This window comes from Pongo abelii, chromosome 17 (genome assembly GCF_028885655.2).
Source record: "Pongo abelii isolate AG06213 chromosome 17, NHGRI_mPonAbe1-v2.0_pri, whole genome shotgun sequence".
In the NCBI taxonomy this organism is placed as follows: domain Eukaryota; kingdom Metazoa; phylum Chordata; class Mammalia; order Primates; family Hominidae; genus Pongo; species Pongo abelii.
In genome coordinates this window covers 59,933,149-59,953,928 of record NC_072002.2, presented here as the reverse complement: position 1 = coordinate 59,953,928, position 20,780 = coordinate 59,933,149, and the positions used below count along the sequence as shown (strand labels likewise).

Sequence of the window (20,780 nt, the reverse complement as noted above, 5' to 3'; positions counted from 1 at the left end):
TCATGAGACTTCTTCACTATCACAAGAAAAGCACGGGAAAGACCTGCTCTCATGATTCAATGATCTCCCACTGGGTTCCATCCCACAACACATGGGAATTCAAGATGAGATTTGGATGGGGATACAATCAAACCATATCAAAGGCCCTGCCCTCTTCCAAAGACTAATAGAGGGAGAGAAGAGTCACAGCAAGAACCTGAGTGAAGACTAGCCTGTAAACAAGTCAACACAGGAAGACTCAGGAGGTCAGCCCCAGCTAGAACATGAGATCTACGCAAAACAATTTTTCAGAATGCTGAGATGCCTCTGTTGAGCATGTTGGATGATGGTGTTTCTAAGTATTCCAGTCTTTCTTACCTTTGAGATAAGCAGAGTACATGGAATCTATTTTAAGCTTGCATTATAGGATTGGAGTGGTACCTGGAAGGCTCTTGTTTATTCAGGGATATTTGCCCCATTGCCAAATGGCCCCAGATTGCCATGTTTTTCTAGTTGGTTCTTCTTACCTTTTCTCACAGTTCCTATTTATTCCTGTTGTATGTTTCTGCTTCCTTATTTTACTTTGCAGTAAGCAAAGAGAGTCTGATGGGACTCACATGAGGGAGAGTTACAGGGACACTCTCACCATTCCTGTCAACTGGCCAATTTTATTCATTTCTCAAGTAGCTTAAAAGTCCCTTCTTCCAGGAAGATGTCCCAGCTCCCCAAATGGCAGCAGAAGCTCCTCTGTGCATTTTTCTGCCTAAGCTACCTACCTCCCTGAACACAGTTACATGCTCAATAGGCTGCCTCCACCATCAGATTGTATGCCCACTGAGGACAGAGTCTGTGTCCCCACAGATTCTTTAGTGCCCAGGACTGCAGGGTGACAGTGAGTGTTCAATCCATATTTATTTAATGTGGATGTGTGTGACCTGAGGGTCAGCCTGGTCTCTCCCACGGAGGAAAGCACTTCCCTCAATGCTAGACCCTGGTTATGGGGCAGAGCTTACCAAAGACTGATTTCTGGGTGAAGCATGACATGGTGCTCTTGTGGTCCTCTCTGCTCCAGCCTGGCTTGTTTCCTCCTTGTCACTCTCTCATCTGACCTCTGTGCATTGACTTCTCTGCCGATCATCAATGCTCTCCCAACTCCTCCTCTTTGGCAACCTGCCCTTGAGTTCAGAGACCACCTCCCCTAGGACCTTCCCTGACTCTACTTGAACCTCCCCTCCTAGGTTCTGTAGTGCTCATTTCAGTGTGCCTCTCACAGTGGGGACCCGGGGTTATGATGTCATCACCTTGTGTAGTTATAATCTCCCTTTCTTACACAAAAAAAGACAACATTGGAGCTGCAGGAGTTCATAGACCTTGTCCTGTCCATCTCCTTCAATGTACAGGAAAGGACAGTGAAGCCAGGGAGCTCAAGTGACCTCCTCCAGGGGATATAGCTGGTGAGTGGTGATATCCCCTTGAGGAGGGGGTAAGTCAGGGGAGGAAAGTCAGGTCCTCTCACTTTATGTGCGGGCAGATTCCAGTTCCCCTTCATTCCTAGGATTTTGTACACCATGGTACCCTAGCCCAGGGCTTGAATATCAGTTTCTTAGGACTGCTGTGACAAATTACCAATAAACTCGGTACTTCAGCACAAGAGAAATTCATTCTTTCACAGTTCTGAAGCTAGAAATCCACAACTAAGGTGTTGGCAGGGCCATGCTCCCTCTGGAGGCACTAGAGAAAAAATTTTCTGGCCACTTCTGACTTCTGGTGGCTCCTGGCATTCCTTGGCTTGTGGTGGCATCATTCCAATCTCTGCCTCTGTCTTCACATGCCCTTTGTTTCTCTCTGTCATGTCTTTTTCTGTCTCTTCCATTATTGGGTTTTTGGGTCTGCCCTATCTAGGATGATTTCATTTGGAGAGCCTTAACCTGTCTGCAAAAAATCCTTATTCCAAATAAATTCACATTCCAAGGTTCTGTGTAGAACTATTTTTTTGATGGGGCATGATTCAACCCACTGCAGCTCAGAATTCAGCAAACACCCAGTTGCCACTGGATTACTGACAGAGAGCGGCTCTGCTGGTGTGTGATCAGGCTAACTGGACAACTAGAAGCAGGCTCTGTGGAGGTGGTTGGGTTTGATGGGGAGAAGAAGGATGGGTTTTCTAAGTGAGGATAAAGTGAAGGGCAGGTCTCAAAGGCTACTGGGAGCAGGACTCCTGAGAGACTTGAGGACAGGGCCGCAGTTAGTGTGTGAGTCAGAGCTGGGAGGGGTACAGGACTGGACCTGACACCTTCAAGGTCCCCCTGCGGCCTCAAAGCTGGCTGCAGCCTTGAAGCTGGAAGCAGAATCTCCTGCTGAGAGGCTAGCAGACACTTTGTGTAAGCAGGAAGTGGTGAGCCTCCCTCCCTCAGAACATCTTTTTCAAGAAGGTGCTTCTCTGAAGTTTTCAGCTTGGCCCTCCCTCCCCACCCTAGTTTTGTGGAGAGAAATCCACATCAGAATGGACAGGGTGAAGGCAAGTGGCCCCGTCACACATCCCAGTCAGCTACTTGAGAAGAAAATGAGAGAGGAGGCAAGGCTAGGCTTTGTGAAACATGTAGGCGGGTCTGTACACAAACATCGGCTCATACAAATAAACCAAACCTGGCCAAAAATAACAGAAAAGGCAACAGATGCTTCCAATTAAAATGTCAGCGTCTCCTGAGAAACTGAGTTCTTACGTGGTGTGGGTGCTCTGGGGGCCGAGGACTACTGGAAGGGACCACATATGGAAATCTGTTTGCATTATACCATGTCCCAGATGCCACGTAAGACACTGGCCTGACCTTGCAATTAGCACATTGGCTGTTTCTGGGGTGAGGTATGTGGGGATGCAGGGAAAACTCAGAAAGTTGTGAAAGAGAGTGATTGTTCCTACTGGGTCCTATAGGAAGCAAGGGACCCAGGAGCATTCTCAGGGAATATTAGTCTGTGGGCTCCTCACCCCCTCCATCTTCCCTCTTTTTTGGTTCCATTTTCCCATATTCTTCAATGTCGTTATGAAAGGAAAATGAATTTACATGGATAGCAGGCAGTCTTGGTGGAAAAAGACTGTCAAAGGCTGTCACAAGGATGTGGCAGGGGGCATGGGGAGAGAGGGACAATCCCTGCCCCACCTCCCTGTCTGCCCTTGGTGGTGATGGTGGTGAGGCATGTAAGACACTGGATGCACACTGGACTATCCAAACAGCCTCTCCCTAGCCTGCTGTACTTCTGAATCTCTCACAAAATTGTTTCTTTCCAATTTGCTTTGCTGTTTACTCATCATAGGTCCTCATTTCCCTTTGATCCTAGAGTCACTTTACTTTTATTTTTCCTTTCCTAACTCTCTTTCTTTCTAGCCCCATTGGGTAACTGCTAAGGAAACCAACAAAGGCAGCAACGAAACAGCAGATTCTTTCCCAAATCTCACTGTCTCATCAAATCAAGAGGGAGTGTGTATTTGAAAGGGTGCCTTATTCTGATAAATGAATCTCCTTCTTCTCCTAATTATTTTTATTATCATCACTATTGTAATAAAATCCACATTTTATAACTAAAGATCCAACTAGAGTAATGTCCACAGAAAGGAAGAACAATGGGGAAATTAATGAACTGAATCCTTATTTGTGTTTCTGTAGGGGAAGATGATAATTTGTTGGTTTTAATAAGTTCCTAGATTGAGTTGCTTCCATAGGCTAGTGCTGCTAGGCCCAGGTATCCACTGGGTAATGCAAGACGTGTAACTCAAATATTTTTATGTGGATTCAAACATATTTTCATTTCTTAATGGTCACTATTACTGACCAGATAAGAGAAAGACTTATCCACATAAGGCAAACAAATAATTAGTTTTGACAACAGAAGCTTAAACAGAATGTTAATTAGCAGCCATAGAGATGGGAAGGTTCTGGATGGGAACAGTTATGCAGACAAACCCACAGTATGGCTACTATGTACCAGGGTCCCATCCCTTACCATATGGCTGTGGTCTGGCAAATGGTTCACTGGCAATTCATTACCATATCGTTTGGAACTCAGGAGCAAACTGTTTATGATTAGCAAATTCATTACGCTATCCTTGGTACCTTAAGGGGACCCTGTGGGCTTTCCTCCCCTGTTGTTATTTTAAGGACATATGACAGGGAAGGAAGAGCCCTCCCTTTTCCAGCTGCCTCAAAGTACTGTTTGCTGGAAAGTTTGCCGGAATCTAGATAGAATCTTTCAAAAGAAAATAAACAAGCAAAAAATCCCTGCAGTCATGAACTGTAGCCACAGCTGGAACTATTGGAACATTCCAGGAGATGAAAACAAAGATCCTCTCCTCCTTCCCTTCCATCTTACTGAGGACACATCAGTCACCCTTGTGAGTGCAGTTTAGCCATAGCAAGAGCAAGATTAGAGATAAATAAGGACTTATGACCATTAGACAAGAAGACAGGAAGCGATGGTTCTGGAAGGGGCTCTGTTACTAACTTTGGGTAAGTTAGCTGAATCCTTGATACTGAGCTTCAGAATCTGCAAAATAGATACACTCCTCTCTGTTTTACCTACTTCCAGTGGTGTGGGAAGCATCATGAGAACATGGTCTTTGATGGGGATAATTACTCTGAATCTACCAGGCTGATTAAGCCACAGCAGATCAGCAGGTGAGGTATTGGAGAGATTTATTTTCAGGCCATTAGCAAAGGTAGGCAAGAAGAGAGGGGCACCAGTCTCTCTACTATCAATAGGGTCTGCCCACCTCTGTAATTTAGCATTTTAACTAGAGTTGCCAAGAAAGAGTACGTGGAGCTTTGCATAAGGTGAAAAAGTGGAGATTGTGTCTGAGAACTGACTAATAGGAATGTGTTTTGCAGACACTAAAGCTTGATGGAGTCGTCAAAATTCCTGAAGAGGCAGAAAAGCATTAAGACAGGAGGGTTACAATGGCAAACAGAAAAGGGAAGGAGGAGAAATAAGAACCAGACATTGAGTTAGTCACATTGGTGTGATTTGTTAAGCATTGGCTGGGGAGGGATGCGGTAGTGTTGAAGGGAAACTTGCTCAGTAAGCGCAGAGCATGGGATGACCCCATTTTGGTTAATGTACGTAACGTGGAGAGTCCCCTTGTAGAGCTTGTTCCCTGAAGCCCACCATAGCCTGTTCCCTAGTCTCACAAAGCCTGCCTCTAAGTAAAAATCCCAGGGCTTAGACAAGGGCCCTAATATCCTAAAAACACACACAACAATCACAAACACTATCACTCCCCTGCATCATCAATCTGACCTAAAAGAAGCATGCTTGCCACAATCAACATTAATTACACATTTCATTAACTCTCACTTTATTTCCTTCTTAGAATTTCAAGGGTCTCTGGGCAAGACTTTCCATGGACCACATCTCTGGAAAGAGCTGCCCATGGAACTTTAAAATGATGCCTTCTTCTTGTGATAAATTTCCCTGTTGCAAGCAGTAGAAGCATTACAAAAGAAAATATTTTATTGATCATTCTTTAAAAAAAAAAACCCAGAAATAGGACACATAGGACACACAGGTCCTTATCAGAATCTTGTGGTTTGGAAGAAGCACCACGTAGAAAATCCAGGATCCTGGGTCTGAATTCCGGGTCTGATGCTGATTCATGATGCAACATTGAATGTGTCAGTTAACTTATTTATGTTTCAGTTCTCCTATCTACAAAGTGACTGTAAGATAAACTTTATTACATTGACTAGATACACTCTCACAGAATGTTTCTTGGAGCATAATCTTACTATTCCCAGTGATTGCAGAGGTCTGGAGCTGTTCCTTTGTTTTATGAATGTTAAAGAATGAATTAGGGTACTTTTCAGCTTGATCACTCTAGCATCTCATGGTGCAATATTGTTGCCCATATTTATAATATATGAGGATATAGTGACCCTTGTCCACAACACAAATCCTAGACATGGAACTGTTCCTATGGGAATGAGATGTATTTTATGGTCTTCCCTGCCTGTTGAGTCCAACCAAACACCTACAGCATGCCAGGTGATCTGCTAGGCTCTGGGTTACCGGGATGAGATGGCACAGACCCTGCCCTGGAGGAGCTTATGTTCTCATGGAGGCAGCTTAATCTCTAAACAACTAACTTTAGTTCAAGATGATATGTGAAACAATAGACTATCAGAGAGTTTCTCAAAGATTTCCCCCCAAGGATCAACTGCATTGGAAACAACTAGTGAGTTTAACAACCCCACTCCTAATCTTCCCATATCTTTATCTCTCAGGGTGGAATTTGGGAATCTGCCTGTTTCACAAGTCTTCCAGCATCTTCTGCCCCACACTAAAGTCACTATGGGAAAAGTTAACTATGGGAACTCACAGACAGATGCCACAGAATCCTGCCTTTAGGGACCACTTATTTGAGTTCTGTGCTCCTCTAAGCCCTGTGAAAAATCCAATAACATTTACTATAGAATCCATTACCTCTAGGACCTTATACTTTTCTCAAGAGCCATAAAACCAGGATATCACATCCAAGGATAAGAGGAAGAAATCAGAGTTGGAGCTCATGTCCCATGATGTTCTTGCTCTAGCCAAGACTTGTGGGCTTCCTCCTTCATGATTGATTTTTTCCCCAGAGCAGAAGTCACTTACCCCACCATGGGAAGATGTAGCTCTGCCCAAGACTCTGGGACCACTCTGATCTGGGGAAAGTGTTGAGAAACCTTTCAGGAATCCCTTGTCACTTCCAGTCCTGCTCTGACCAGGTAATTCATTATCGGACCTTGGCTGTGCTCTGGATACCCTAAAGCTAACTTTATCCTTGCCCAGTGTCCCGGCAACTCCATGGCCCTTGCTCTTCTGCGTCTTTGCCAGGGACATGCCCTTCACCTGCACCCTGTTCAATAGAGACAATGACACTTCTCTACCTGGCAATGCAGCCTAATGCAGGTGGGAGATGAAGCATTTATACAAAAATCATTGTGTTGGAACTACATAGCAACTTACACATTTTCTAGAGAGATAATATTATGTTCACTTTATTAATATGTTTTAAGGACTCAGTCCACAAAGCTGGTAAGTGGACGATTCAAGTCTCAGGTTGGCCCTGACTTACTCATAGTTTGTGGCCCTTATCATAATCACAGGTCCCTTATAAGGGGAGTGTTGATGGACAGGACATAAGTAGAGAGTCACTTTCTTTTCCTGGCTGTCCTCACCTTTGGTGAGCCAGTTTGCCAGAGTCAAAATAGTCTGGCATTTGGAGGCTTCTCTGTTCATTATTCTCTGTGTGATCTTGGGCAAGTTGTAGCCTTTCTGATCCTCAGGTTCTTAGCTGGTAAAACGGGACAATACACACATACTAGAGGTCACTGTTGAGTGAACTGAATGAAATAATATAGGTAATGTCCTTAGCTCAGTAATGTTAGCTTCTCTCCCATTTCCTCCCTTCCTGCCCTTGTATGTGGAGCCCCAGATCTTTGTCTTTCCTCACCCCTGCAAAGGAGGTCCTTTTGAGAAATACTTCTTGCTATGTTATCTGACAGTGACCAGGCTTGTTCTCACAAGACAATAGCTGATCCCTTCCTTCTCATAGTGCTATGAAAATCCCACCTCTTCCCGAAACCAGATAGAACCTGGTGAAAAGGCAGAGATGGATCCACTTTAACTTTGCTGGTCTGTTTGCATTTGCTCCTGACCTTTATATTCTGAGCCTTGGCTGGATGCAGTGAAGCAAAGAAGGGGCTGGGAACAAGGAATGTGCAACAGTTCTGACCACCATGCTCTTTCTTGAGGAACTGGAAACCTGCTAGAGGTTACTAACACTCATGCGTCAGGATAAGGGCAGGATTTCAGGTCAAGGATTTCAAGAAAGTATTTTATAGCAACCCAGCATACCAGAGAGAAACCAGCACTCCTTGGGGTGGGTTCCAATATAGGCCAAGTGATCAGGAGGAGTGATTATTTCTACAAAGGATAATCTTTCTTGTACACTGTATTATTTCTCTCCATGCCACCTTTTTAAAAAAATAAGTAGCCAATTATTATCAATTTATTTACAGCTTCTTATAATTACATTATCCATGATTAACTCACTGGAGTCTAATTTGACTCTAGAGTTATTTTGTAGGAATGCTCCATTGTCAGGCACGGTGAGACTCTTGTCAGAGCAGGCTCACTCTCTTTGGCTCACAGAGTTCAATTAATGCACATGGAGAGGGACAAAGAAGAGGATGAGAAATGGCAGGTGCCCCAGTCTTGCTGAGTTGCAAAGTCCCTCCACATTCATTATTTCATTTGATACTCAGACTAGCTCTATGAGGTAGCTAAGATACCTATGATCATCTCCAGTCTACAAACTGGGACATGGACCCAGGTCAAATCACAATGTGGTGCCCAAGATGGGATTAAAACCCAATGTTGACACCCTCCTGGCCCCTCTTCCCCAACACACTGCAGCTACAAGGATATTGATCAATGATTTTGATAGTGATCATTTCTGTAATACTTAGAAGTTTGCAAAGTATTTCAAATTCCTGATCTTGTTTAATCTTTACAACAATCCCGCGAAGCAAAGAAGAAATTATAATACCCATTTTTATAGAGGAGATAACTTTGGTTCAGAGAGGTGAATTGCCCAAGATCATACAGCCTTTAAGGTGTGAAAACTGGATGAGAATCCTGGGATCAGCCTTCTGATAAAATGTTTTATTCTATTATAGCACCTCTGAACATCAAGGACTCAACAGAAATGTGTGGTTTAAGTGTAGTATGGATCAGCCACATGACATCATAGTTACATTTTGTAAAAACAGCTGTTTTCTGTGACAGAGGCTCTTCTTAATTTAGGGACCTTTTGAAATAATGTTTAAACATGTATATACATATGTGTGTATGTGAATATGTATCAATAAAATGACATTTTGGGGAGACTTTAACATTGCCATCAGAGTCTCAAAGGAGTGTGTGACCCCAAAACAACCAGTGAGTCTGGTGATTCTCATCTCTTCTCCACCAATGAAAAATGAAGGTGGTGGTGGTTGTTTGGGACTGGGAAGAAGATGAGAAGGCTTTAGAGAAGACCAAGGGGACAGAGTCATGCAGGTCAAATGAGGTGAAAGTTTTAAGGGGCTGGGTCCAAGTAATGGTTATAGTGACAAAACTGCCGAGGCTAAAGGCTTAAACAAGTTGACACATTCAGCAGTTAGAGAAGTTTCTGTGGAGTTGTGGGAACAGAAAGCTGACTGTGGGTGTTAAAGAAGGTGGAGAGTAGGAAGGAGAGACAGTGAGTGCAGAAAGATTTCTTTACAACCTGGCAATTAAGGAAAGTGGAGAGATGGAATGCCAGCTTGGAGGGGAAAGCAGGACCAAGGAAAGTTCTCTCTCTCTTTTTTTCTTTCCCTTAAAATGGGAGGAAGACTAATTGAAAGGGAGAGACCAGCTGAGGGAGAAGGAGCCTAATTAGGAGACAGGAGGAGATGAATCCTGAGCTGAGATGGAGGTTAACTTCAGAGCAGATCTGAGAGTCTCCAGGAGCAGGAGTGGAGATGGGAGGGAGAGGTGAAGATACAGAGGGAGTGTGAGCTTCTTGCATGATTCCTGCCAATTTCATCTACCGTAGAACTTACGGCGTTGCAGCAAACGGCAAGCGACACTATCCAACCAGGTTGCTTCCTGTCACCCTGGGCACAAAATTTCTTGGCTCTGGGCGTCTGGCAGCTTCTCGCTGCCCTTCCCTGTCTGTTCTGCATCCTTATTTCCCAGCTTCAGGCACTGACCCTGTCAGGTGCTTCTCTTTGAGCTCTCAGCCTCACAGAACTCTTCTGAGGGTGATTTCAGTAGTAAAATACAGAAATATGTTCCTGGGAAGTATGTACCTGGGAAATTGTTTTCTTTGTTGTTGATTTATTTGATTGCTAAATCTTTTTTAAAAACTTGCACTACACAATGTACAGATCTATTGCATTATAGTTATGAAATAGATTATATTTGTCAGTTTCTATTTTTAAAGTTTTTTTTTTTCTAGTCCTTGGACAGGAATGGACTTCCATGTTGTTTCTAAGGCATGAACAGAGTCTTCCTCTTATTTTACTTTTAGTGGCTTTCCCAGAAACATAACTTCCTAAGTCTATGAAGGAAGCATTTTCAATGAGATCTTGAAGCATGTCTAAAGGCTTTCCCCTTGCTCTCCTCCTGCAGTTCTCCAGCTATTATATTTCTGATAGAAGGTATTCAGAAGGCATTCATAGGCAGAATCAGATTGCACGGACAGCTTCCTTAAGCTCCTGAGTCATTGGGCCATTTTCGCTGGGGACAGATCCGTCACCAAAAAATCCTCTCTGCTTACCAAGCTAGTTAGTGGCCACCCCATTCTACTTGTGAAACTGCCCCATGGCAGGATGTGGCAATTTTGGGGCTTACTTTTGAATCCTCCCTTCTCAATGGGAACACCATGCCTACTGGTTGTTCTTTGTCTCTAATGTGCTCATTGTCAGCCCCCTGCTGCACTGTGGGTACAAGCAAGGCATACATCAAAGTTGGAATGGATTTTGTTGGAAAGCTCAAAGCCAGGTGTCAACAGAGAGGCCTTGTCTGGCCACCCTTGAAAAACAAAACCTATTCTCTTGCCCCACTGCTCTCTGTTTCCCTTGCTTTGTTTTATTATTTTGCATAGGACATAGGGTGTATTGCCTTCTGCCTGAAAGATTGTATGTCTGTCTCTTCAATTGAATATGACCCCCACACAGGATAAGAAACGTTTTCTGTTTTGAACCTGTTGTATCCTCACTGGCCTAACACAGTGCCTGATGCCTGGAAGGGGATCAATACACAGTTGTTGAATTAACTGTTGAATGACTGTGGCTATCAGGTTCATGCTTGCAAGATTCCAGGAAGCAGTAGGGTATAGTGAGGAAAGAGCCAAATTGGGAACCAAGAAATCCAGCAATCACTTTCTGCCTCTGTCATCAGCTAGTATGTGTGTGTGTATATATACACATATACACACTCCTGTATATATGGGAGTTTATTAGAGAGAATGGGCTTCACGCTATTACAAGGCAAAGTCCCACAATAGGTTGTCTGCAAGCTGGGGAAGAGAGAAGCTGGTAGTGGCTCAGTCTGAGTCAGAAAGCCTCAATCCAGGGAAGCTGACAGTGCAGACTTCAGTCTGTGGCCAAAGGCCTGAGAGCCTCTGGCAAGCCACTAGTGCAAGTTCCAGAGTCCATAAGTCAAAGAACCTGGAGTCTAATGTCCAAGGGCAGAAGGAGCAGGAAGAAGTCTCCAGCATGGGAGAAAGAAGGCAGCCAGAAGACCCAGCAAGCAGTTATCCCACCTTCCAATTTTTTTTTTTTTTTTTTGAGACGGAGTCTTGCTCTTGTCGCCTAGGCTGTAGTGCAGTGGCACAGTCTTGGCTCACTGCAATCTCTACCTCCTGGGTTCAAGCAATTCTCCTGCCTCAGCCTCTGGAGTAGCTGGGTTTACAGGCACCTGACACCATGCCTGGCTAATTTTTGTATTTTTGCTAGAGATGGGGTTTCACCATGTTTGCCAGGCTGGCCTTGAACTCCTGACCTCAAGTGCCTGCCTCAGCTTCCCAAAGTGTTGGGATTACAGGTGTGAGCCACTGCACCCAGCCAAGGTTATCCCACTTTCTTCTGCCTGCTTTGTTCTAGCTACTCTGGCAGCCAATTGGATGGTGTCCACCCACACTGACAGTGGGTCTTCCTCTCCCCGTCCACTGACTCAAATGTCAATCTCCTCTGGCAACATCCTCACAGACACACCAAGGAACAATACTTTACCAACTATCCAGGCATCTTTCAATCCAATCAAGTTGACACCTAATATTAATCATCACACTTGGAAATGTTACTTCTCTGAATTTCACACCCTTTTGTATAATAAGGATGATACTTCTTTCATAGGAGGGTTGTGAGCACTGAATGAAATTAAGTATGTTAAGAATTGAGTTTGTTCACAATTGCCACTACTATTAGGGATCAAGTTGCCCTTGGTAATGCGAATCATCTCTGCTCATTCTTCTTTCTCACTTCAACTGTCTGGTTTGAAAACGGATTATCACATTAATAGGCATGAAGCATTGCCCCTAGGAAACTGGTGTTGCCACACGGAGCCTCACGAGGCCTTTGCTCACATGAATTGCTAAAGTGCCTTTGGGTGGTCTTCAAACTTTCAGCAAGCAGGTCAGACCTGGGAATTGGGGCTTGCCAAGGTGCTGGGATAGCAGCATTTGGTCTCATAATGTAGGCGTTCCGTGTTCTTTCCACTCTTTTCTCTGTGCTCTGGGCTGCTACATTGCAGATACTAATTATTTTACCAGTTCAGCCCCAAATTTAACTGGCTTCTCTTAAGAGCCATTACATATTAAGTGACCTAAATCCCTCAAGAAATGGAGCCAAGTTATCAATAAGTGTACATTTCCCAGGGTGTCATGGAGAGGTCTAGGGAAGAAGGGGGCTAACACAGGCAATGACTCGCTTCAGTAAGAAGGCAAGAGGACCCTGTCTCATAGAAATGTACATTGATATAATCCCAAGGTTGAAGCAAGACTCAGTCTTGGATTTAATCACCACTCCTCTGATCTGTCCTCAAGGCTTCAACCCCTCGCCTTGCTTTGTAGGATCACCAGGTGGCTGGGTGGCATTTTGAGGTCTATAGTGCTGACTGGGGACCCGTCAAGTGAAGTTTATGCCCTGGAGTTTAATTTAAAATGGAAATATGCCACCAGGATCTTATAAACAATGCTTTGAGGCCCCGGCCATTGTGTTTTGTTTGTTTCTTGTTTGACTTTGTTTTGTTTTCGTTTCCTATTTTTCTGCTTTGGACAAACTTTCTTCCTCCATCCATCCACATGCCCAAGTTTTTTATTGTTGTTATTATTGTTACTTTTATCCCTCCTTCCTCTGTCTGTCTTTTCTTTCTTCTCCTCCTGCATCCAAATTCACTCACGCATTTGCCAAATATTGACTAAGAGGTAGGGACGAGAGAGAGAGTCAGACAGGATGCAGCGTATGCAGAGATCCACAATTTAGGGGAACCCAGGATCCGAGTGAGGAAATATGAAGCTGGGAGGAAAGCAGTGGCCAGACACTGAACAACCTGGCTTCTATTTTATGAATTTTGACTCTATCCCAAAGCTTATATTATAGAGATCCATTAAGAAAGGGTGTATGTGTGTGTGTGTGTGTGTGTGTGTGTGTGTGTGATGACCCGATTCTGTTTTAAAAAGCTCTGGCTTCCTTATACCAAGAATGGGTTGGAAAGTGCTGGCTCGAAACAAAGTGTAGACTAACAGAGGGGAGTGGACAGACTGAAGAGAGGTGAAGGAGACACGAATAGCAGGGCATAGTGACTGTCTCAATGATGGTGTGGAGGGAGAAAGAGGAGTCAAAGATGACTACCAGGCTGGGTGCAGTGGCTCACACCTGTAATACCAGCACTTTGGGAGGCTGAGGCAGGCAGATCAACCTGAGGTCAGGAGTTTGAGACCAGCCTGGCCAACATGGTGAGACCCTGTCTCTACTTATAAAAAAAAAAAATTGCTGGGCATGGTGGCATGTGCCTGTGATCCCAGCTACTTGGGAGGCTGAGGCAGGAGAATCACTTGAACCCAGGAGGTGGAGGTTGCAGTGAGCTGAGATTGTAACACTGTACTCCAGCCTGGGTGACAGAGTGAGAAAAAAATAAAAGATGACTACCAAGTTTCGGTTTGATCACAGGGGTGGATGGTGTTGCTGAAAACAGAGAAGAAGCAGCAGCACTTCTTGTTTCTTGTCGAGGTTGATGATGAGTGACTATGGATATGATGAAGGATAGCTTGAGTTGAGGAAGGGACCACGAATGTACAGTAGGCACTAATTTGGGGAATTTGTGATTTCTCCTGTAGAATTCAACTGTCCAGATAGAAAGGTGGACATGGAAAAATTGGGCTTTGCAAATGGTCACCCAATTCTTGCCTTCCTGGTCCCTGGATCACCCTTCCTATACCACCACTCTGGAGAAAGAAGTACAGAACACTAACAAGGTACAACCACTTTCTACTCTGCCAGGACTTGACTTAAAAGATGACCATGCACAGAACATTGTCCAAGATGCTTGCCTTTCCTCTTTGCAGACATGATTTGGCAGGAATGTAGTCTTCCATTTAGGTGATTAAGGATGTGGCTTGATGTTTCTATTTAGCCTTTATGCAGTTGCCTTCATGAGCCAAGTCAAATCTCACCAAAGTTTCAAGTGGAAAGCAGTTGTTCCTTACCCACTGAACTCAAATATTTTATCAAAAGTCTTCATTAAACGCCTAATGTGTGCAGCAAAAAAATAAATATGAGTCACAGAAAAACATTTAAAGAAACATGTCCAGAATCCATAACTAAAAAACGAGTATAAAGCAAATCAAAGAAGGTAATTTTGGCCTAGGAGTTAGAGGACTAGAATTATTCAGGCCATGTGGCTTAAATGCTTATAGAATAGTGGTTTCTGGCACAGTCTCTCAAGTCAGAATGCCTCGTTCAAATCCTGGCTCTTTCCTTGACTACCTGTTCAACTTTGGGTTATCACAAAGTAATTAATATACATAAAACACTCACACCAGTATTTCACATAGAGGGTAAGTATTAGGTAATGCTGTTGTTATTATTGGTGTTGCTATTATGAGCTATATAGCATGAACAATTGAATTCTATCTTTGGGCAGCAATGTCTTTATTCATAAAATGAGGGCAAGATATTATCTTTTCTAACGATGTTCTGAAGTGACTTGGGGCTCCTCTGCCCCATCCCATTCTACATTTTATTCATTTTATCCATCATCTTGGGGTTTCATATATGTTTTTACTTGCAGAAAGGGCTCTGAAAAACAAGTTGCAAATCATTAGGCCAGATGGTATAAGGTCTGTCTTCAACAAAAGTTTTGATTCTCTGAGTGAAAAACATGCTCTTGACAATGGACAGTGGGATGAAGTGGTCTCAGAGGAGGTGGCCATATACCAGGGGGAGCTTCTTGGAAGAAGTGAGTTGGAAAGTTAAAATCTGGGTGTTTCTAGCAGTTGGTGAACCTGGAAGAGAAGTTGTAATTCCCAAAGAGAGGTGAGTGTAGAACATAGATGTAGAACCAAAACTATGCAGGGAGAAAAAGTTTCAAAGACCCAAATCCCTGCAGTAAGGGAAAGAGAGTGAGTAGACAAGGGCTTCAAAAGATAATTGTCTCAAGTTGAAGTTTGATTAAAGTTTGAAGCAATGAACAAGGTGAGAAAAGATGATTGGCTCTATTGAGGAAAGCAGCACCTCATCTATCCTCTTTTTTGCATGGACAGGAAAGCAATGTTCAGAGGAAGAAAGCCCTTGTCCGTGGGCACAGAATTAGTCACCAACTCTGGTAGCCATTATTAGCTGTGAACCAACTAGCCATTCCCCCTTTTTCCTTAGCAATAGTCATCCCAACTTTTTAGCTAGGCACATTGCTGATTGAATTAAAGAAAACATTTCTGATATGGCTTGGCTCTGTGCCCCACCCAAATCTAATCCTGAATTGTAATCACTACATGTGGAGTGAGGGAAGTGATTGGATTATGGGGGCAGTTTCTCGCATGCTGTTTTCGTGATAGTGAATTCTCATGAGATCTGATGGTTTTATAAATGGTAGTTTTCCCTGCACTTACACACACTCTCACTTGCTGCCATGTACAACGTACCTGCTTCCCCTTCCACCAGGATTGTAAGTTTCCTGAGGTCTCACCAGCCATGCGGAACTGTAAGTCAATTAAACCTCATTTGTTTATAAATTACGCAGTCTCAAGTATGTCTTTATAGAAGTGTGAAAACAAACTAATACAATTTCCTAGCCTCCCTTGGCATTAGGGATGATCCAAAAATGTCCATGCAAGTTAAGGGCCTCCAGGAAAGAAGTTTTAGAGGGATATAGTCAGCCAATAGGGACCATTTTGCCCTCCTCATCTTCACTTCTTCTTGTGTCTTACCAGGATTGCTTGGAGTTGCAGTGGTCACCTCAGATCTTAAGGTCACTTTGGAGATGGAACCCATGTGACTAGGAATGGCAGAACAGAAAGGTAGAAAGAGCTTGAGTCCTGGGGATGTGGCAAAGCCACCATCCTAGCCCCGTACTGCCTACCTCTGGACTTCCTTTAAGTTGAGAGAAACACGTTCCTACCATATTTAAGCCATTTGGTATTCTAAACCCCATTCCTAGCCCTGGAATGCCCTGGCAGAGCTGGTGCTGGCTGGGCCCCCAGTGGTCCTTGGTGACCTTGCTCGGCGGTGCTCTTTCCACAAATGACCCCACTACTATCATGTGTGGAACTATCTTGGTGTGTGTGTGTGCATGAGCAGACATCCACAGCCAAGTAATTTTCAAAGCTGTCAGCTCTGCTCTCCTGCAGCCTCCTGCTCCCCACTGCCTTCTCATTTCCACCAGAGGAAAGTGAGGCTGCTGGTGAGGAGCTTTGAGGAGCTTTTTCCTTTTCCCTTTTCTGAATTGTTTACTATATTAAACACTCAATATCCACTGCCCAGAATATTATTATGCTAATATTTCTCTGATTTTTTATTTTTATTTGTAATTAAAGAAATAAAACACTATAGGTACAATTGCATCCTTTTTATCCTTTCTGTGAGCCTATTCTACTCCTTCTTCCAAAAAAGCATTCTCTTGAACTTGCATGCATTCTGTGTTTTTATGCTTCTATTATGCATATGTCTGAATCCATACGTGATTGACAACATTGTTTTATACGTTTTAAATATGTGTGTAAATAGTATATTAATGTGGTTTGATTTTTTACATAGACCTTGGATTTTTTCAAGATCATCCTTCTTGATGCCTGCATCTAGCTCACGGGAACTCACTGCTGTGCCTGTACAGTGTTTTCCCATTGCTCTATTGATGAACATTTAAATTGTTTTCTAATTTTCAATATTGTAAATAATACAATAATAAACATCCTCTTACCTGTCCTATTACACACAGGAGTAAGAATTTTTCTAGGGATTATATTTAGACATAAAACTAGTTGTCATAGGGTATGTATATCCTTACTTTTACAAGGTATTTCCAAATTGCCCTCTAAAGAGATAAAAACAATTTGGACTTCCTCTAGGATGGCAGTGCCCATTTCCCATAAAAACTTGGCATTGCTGAACCTTTCGATTTTTGACAGTTGAATAAGTGTGAAATGCTATCTATTTGCTTTTTAATGGGCATTTCCCTGATTATCAATGAGGTAGGCCATCTTTTCATATTTTTACCATTAAAAGTTTATTTTTTTATTTTTTTATTTTTATTTTTATTATTATTATTTTTTCTTTTATTATTATTATTATTATTATACTTTAGGTTTTATGGTACATGTGCGCAATGTGCAGGTAAGTTACATATGTATACATGTGCCATGCTGGTGCGCTGCACCCACCAACTCGTCATCTAGCATTAGGTATATCTCCCAATGCTATCCCTCCCCCCTCCCCCCACCCCACAACAGTCCCCAGAGTGTGATGTTCCCCTTCCTGTGTCCATGTGTTCTCATTGTTCAATTCCCACCTATGAGTGAGAATATGCGGTGTTTGGTTTTTTGTTCTTGCGATAGTTTAAAAACACATGAAAAAATGCTCACCATCACTGGCCATCAGAGAAATGCAAATCAAAACCACAATGAGATACCATCTCACACCAGTTAGAATGGCAATCATTAAAAAGTCAGGAAACAACAGGTGCTGGAGAGGATGTGGAGAAATAGGAACACTTTTACACTGTTGGTGGGACTGTAAACTAGTTCAACCCTTGTGGAAGTCAGTGTGGCGATTCCTCAGGGATCTAGAACTAGAAATTCCATTCGACCCAGCCATCCCATTACTGGGTATATACCCAAAGGACTATAAATCATGCTGCTATAAAGACACATGCACACATATGTTTATTGCGGCATTATTCACAATAGCAAAGACTTGGAACCAACCCAAATGTCCAACAATGATAGACTGGATTAAGAAAATGTGGCACATATACACCATGGAATACTATGCAGCCATAAAAAATGATGAGTTCTTTTCATATTTTTATAGGCCATTTTGATTTCCATTTCTGTGAACTGCCTGCTTTAATATTTTGTTTTTCTGTTGGGCTGTTTGTCTTTTACTTATTGTTGTCCCCATCTGACTCCCTATCCCATATACACACATTTTCGGAGATTAACCCTTTTTAGGTCACATGCATTGCAAACTTCTCCAAATCTCTCACCTTTCTTTTAGCTTTGTTTATGGTGACTTAGTTCCTACAAGACTATAAACTTGGTCTTAAATTTTAACATAGTCAAATTTATTGATCTTTTTCTTTACTTTTGTGTTCTTAAAAATTTTTCTTAATCAGATGTTATAAAACTATCTTCCTGAATATTCTTTGAATAGTTTAAATGATAATTTTTTACTTTAACTTTTAATCCATCTGGAATTTATTTGCAATATTTTGTGTTATTTTGCATATGGAATTGAGCTCTAATGTTAATTTTCCAATATGAAGAGCCAATGTCTGTGACACTGTGTATCCAACAGTCCGTTCCTTCCCCACTTAGTTGTAATCACCCCGTCATGTACCAGTTTTCCAAAATGCCTAGGTCTCTTTCTAGACTTTCTAGTTTATTCCGCTGGTCTCTCTATCCCTATACTTCTCTTGCACAATTTTTTCCTGTGCTTTGATGTCTGTAGTGTAAATTCATCTTCTTCATAGTCAGTCTTTTTCAAATTTCTTTGGACTGTTCTTGGCCCTTTGGCTTTCAAATGAATTTTGATTAATCTTTTAATAAAATGCTTCCCTCCTACCTCATTCAACACATACTTCTCTCCCATCTCATTCCTATTCTGAAGGCTACTGCCCTCAAAGATCTAGGTTCCAGCCTTGAATCTGCCACCAAATGCCCATCTATTCTTGTGCAAGTCCCCTAATCTCTCTGGGTTTCAGTTTCCTCACCTGTCAGGTCTGCTTTTCCTGTATCACAGGACTGCTGAGCTGATCAAATGAGATAAAGATGAGAGATGCTTTGAACAGTTCAAAACACCAAGTTAAGGAGTTAAAAACAATAATCTCTACATGGTGTGAGACAAAATGTGAAATTCAGATTATTTCTTCCGCAGTTTTTTCTACACTTTGTGACACTCCTTTCTGTCAAACTTCCAGTGTTGTGAGATGCGAAGGTCTTCTGTTCAGGGTAGAATTATTATGATGATGGGCTGGGGACAGCTGGGATTTACTTGCCCTGGGTCCCATTTCGGACTCTCTCTTTGTGACTTAATGTAAGGCACTTAAACTCTTTGAATCTCAATTTCTTCACCTTTAAGAATATTAATAATTCTCTCCCCCAAGTAGTATTGTGTTTTTGTTTTTTGTTTTTTTTTTGAGACAGAGTCTTGCTCTGTTGCCCAGGCGGGAGTGCAGTGGTGTGATCTTGGCTCACTGCAATGTCTGCCTCCTGGATTCAAGCAATTCTCATGCCTCAGCCTCCCAAGTAGCTGAGACCACAGGAGCACACCACCACACCTAGCTAATTTTTGTATTTTTAGTAGAGACAGGTTTTCCCTGTGTTGGCCAGGCTGGTCTTGAACTCCTCACCTCAAATGATCTGCTGGCCTCAGCCTCTCAAAGTGCTGGGATTACAAGTAGCGTTGTGAAATTCAAGAGATTTAGTATAGGTTAAGTGTTACATAAAATGTGAAGCCCTGTAAGAATCATGAGGCATTATTATGAATGTTCTTGCTGACATTTGCATGCAGAAAGGACTTACAGAAAGGCAATGATGTTTCTCACCACTTGAATCGAACCATGTAGGATAATCAAAACCATTTTTGTCTACAAGTATGGTTGGCCCAGTGCAATGTCTTCACAGTCTTCTAGAAGATGCAGGAAATCTTTTTTAAAAATACTATTTCCTTTAGGCTTTGCAGCCTGGATGTGTGGAAAAGTGGAGGTGGCTGGGGAGTTCGTCTTGTCCATCTGGACAAACAGGAAGAACTATCCTTATGCAGTGCTGGCTCACCACTGACCCGAGGGAGTGAGAACCTGGGGACTAAAGGGTGGGAACAAATCAGTCTTTGTACCTCCCTTGCTGAGTGTGGATACCATTCAGTTAGATTGAACACTGAGGTCAGCCCTGATGTAATGTGAGAGCATTTCCCCTGGAGTGAGCAGATGGTTTTGCCTTCCTATCCCTTTAAATGTTTTTAACCCTTGCTACTCAGGTGACCAGAGCATCTTCATTTCCTGCAGCAGGATCAGACTTGGGCTTGAGCCAATGACATTCATGGGCCAGATGACCCAAAGCTGTAGTCCACCTGCTTACTGTAACACAGAATGCCCTTTTCCCCACTAAGTTCTTACCCTTTCCTCAGTTCTGTTGAAATAAGATTTCTCACCTGTTCTTCAGCCACTTCCATGGCTGACCATGAACTCTACTCTTTTGACCACCAGTACCTGCTGAAAGTTGCTGGAATCCTTCTAAGCCAATATCAGGACTACCTGCCCTGCCCTGCCTTGCCCTGCCCTCAGCCTCTGCCAATGCCACTTCTTTGCTGTTGTTTGGGCAGAACCCTGGATTTGGATGTTGGTTTGGATCTTAGTCCCCAGAACTTACGATCTGCTTGTTTTTTTCCTCTGGGGTCCACACCATATCCAACCCAATCTCATTCTGCCATGCTCACGTTATCCCTGCCTGCTCTTGCTCTCATGTTCATACATCCTCAAAGAGTCCACTCTCCTTCAAGGCCATACCTCATTTCTCCTTACACTATAGA

General features: G+C 42.9%; 1 protein-coding gene and 1 long non-coding RNA gene across 2 annotated transcripts in view; one reads left to right on the top strand and one right to left on the bottom strand.

Moving 5' to 3' along the window:
- Positions 1-20,780, bottom strand: part of SLC14A2 (solute carrier family 14 member 2) — a 472,590-nt gene that overhangs the window by 178,044 nt on the left and 273,766 nt on the right. The window lies entirely within an intron of this gene.
- The window catches only part of LOC103892981 (uncharacterized), a 69,884-nt gene continuing 50,474 nt past the window's right edge, over positions 1,371-20,780 (top strand). Inside the window, exons 1-2 of the long non-coding RNA XR_657122.4 lie at positions 1,371-1,433; positions 4,561-4,649. This is a non-coding gene — a long non-coding RNA (uncharacterized LOC103892981). The remainder of the gene's footprint in view (positions 1,434-4,560; positions 4,650-20,780) is intronic.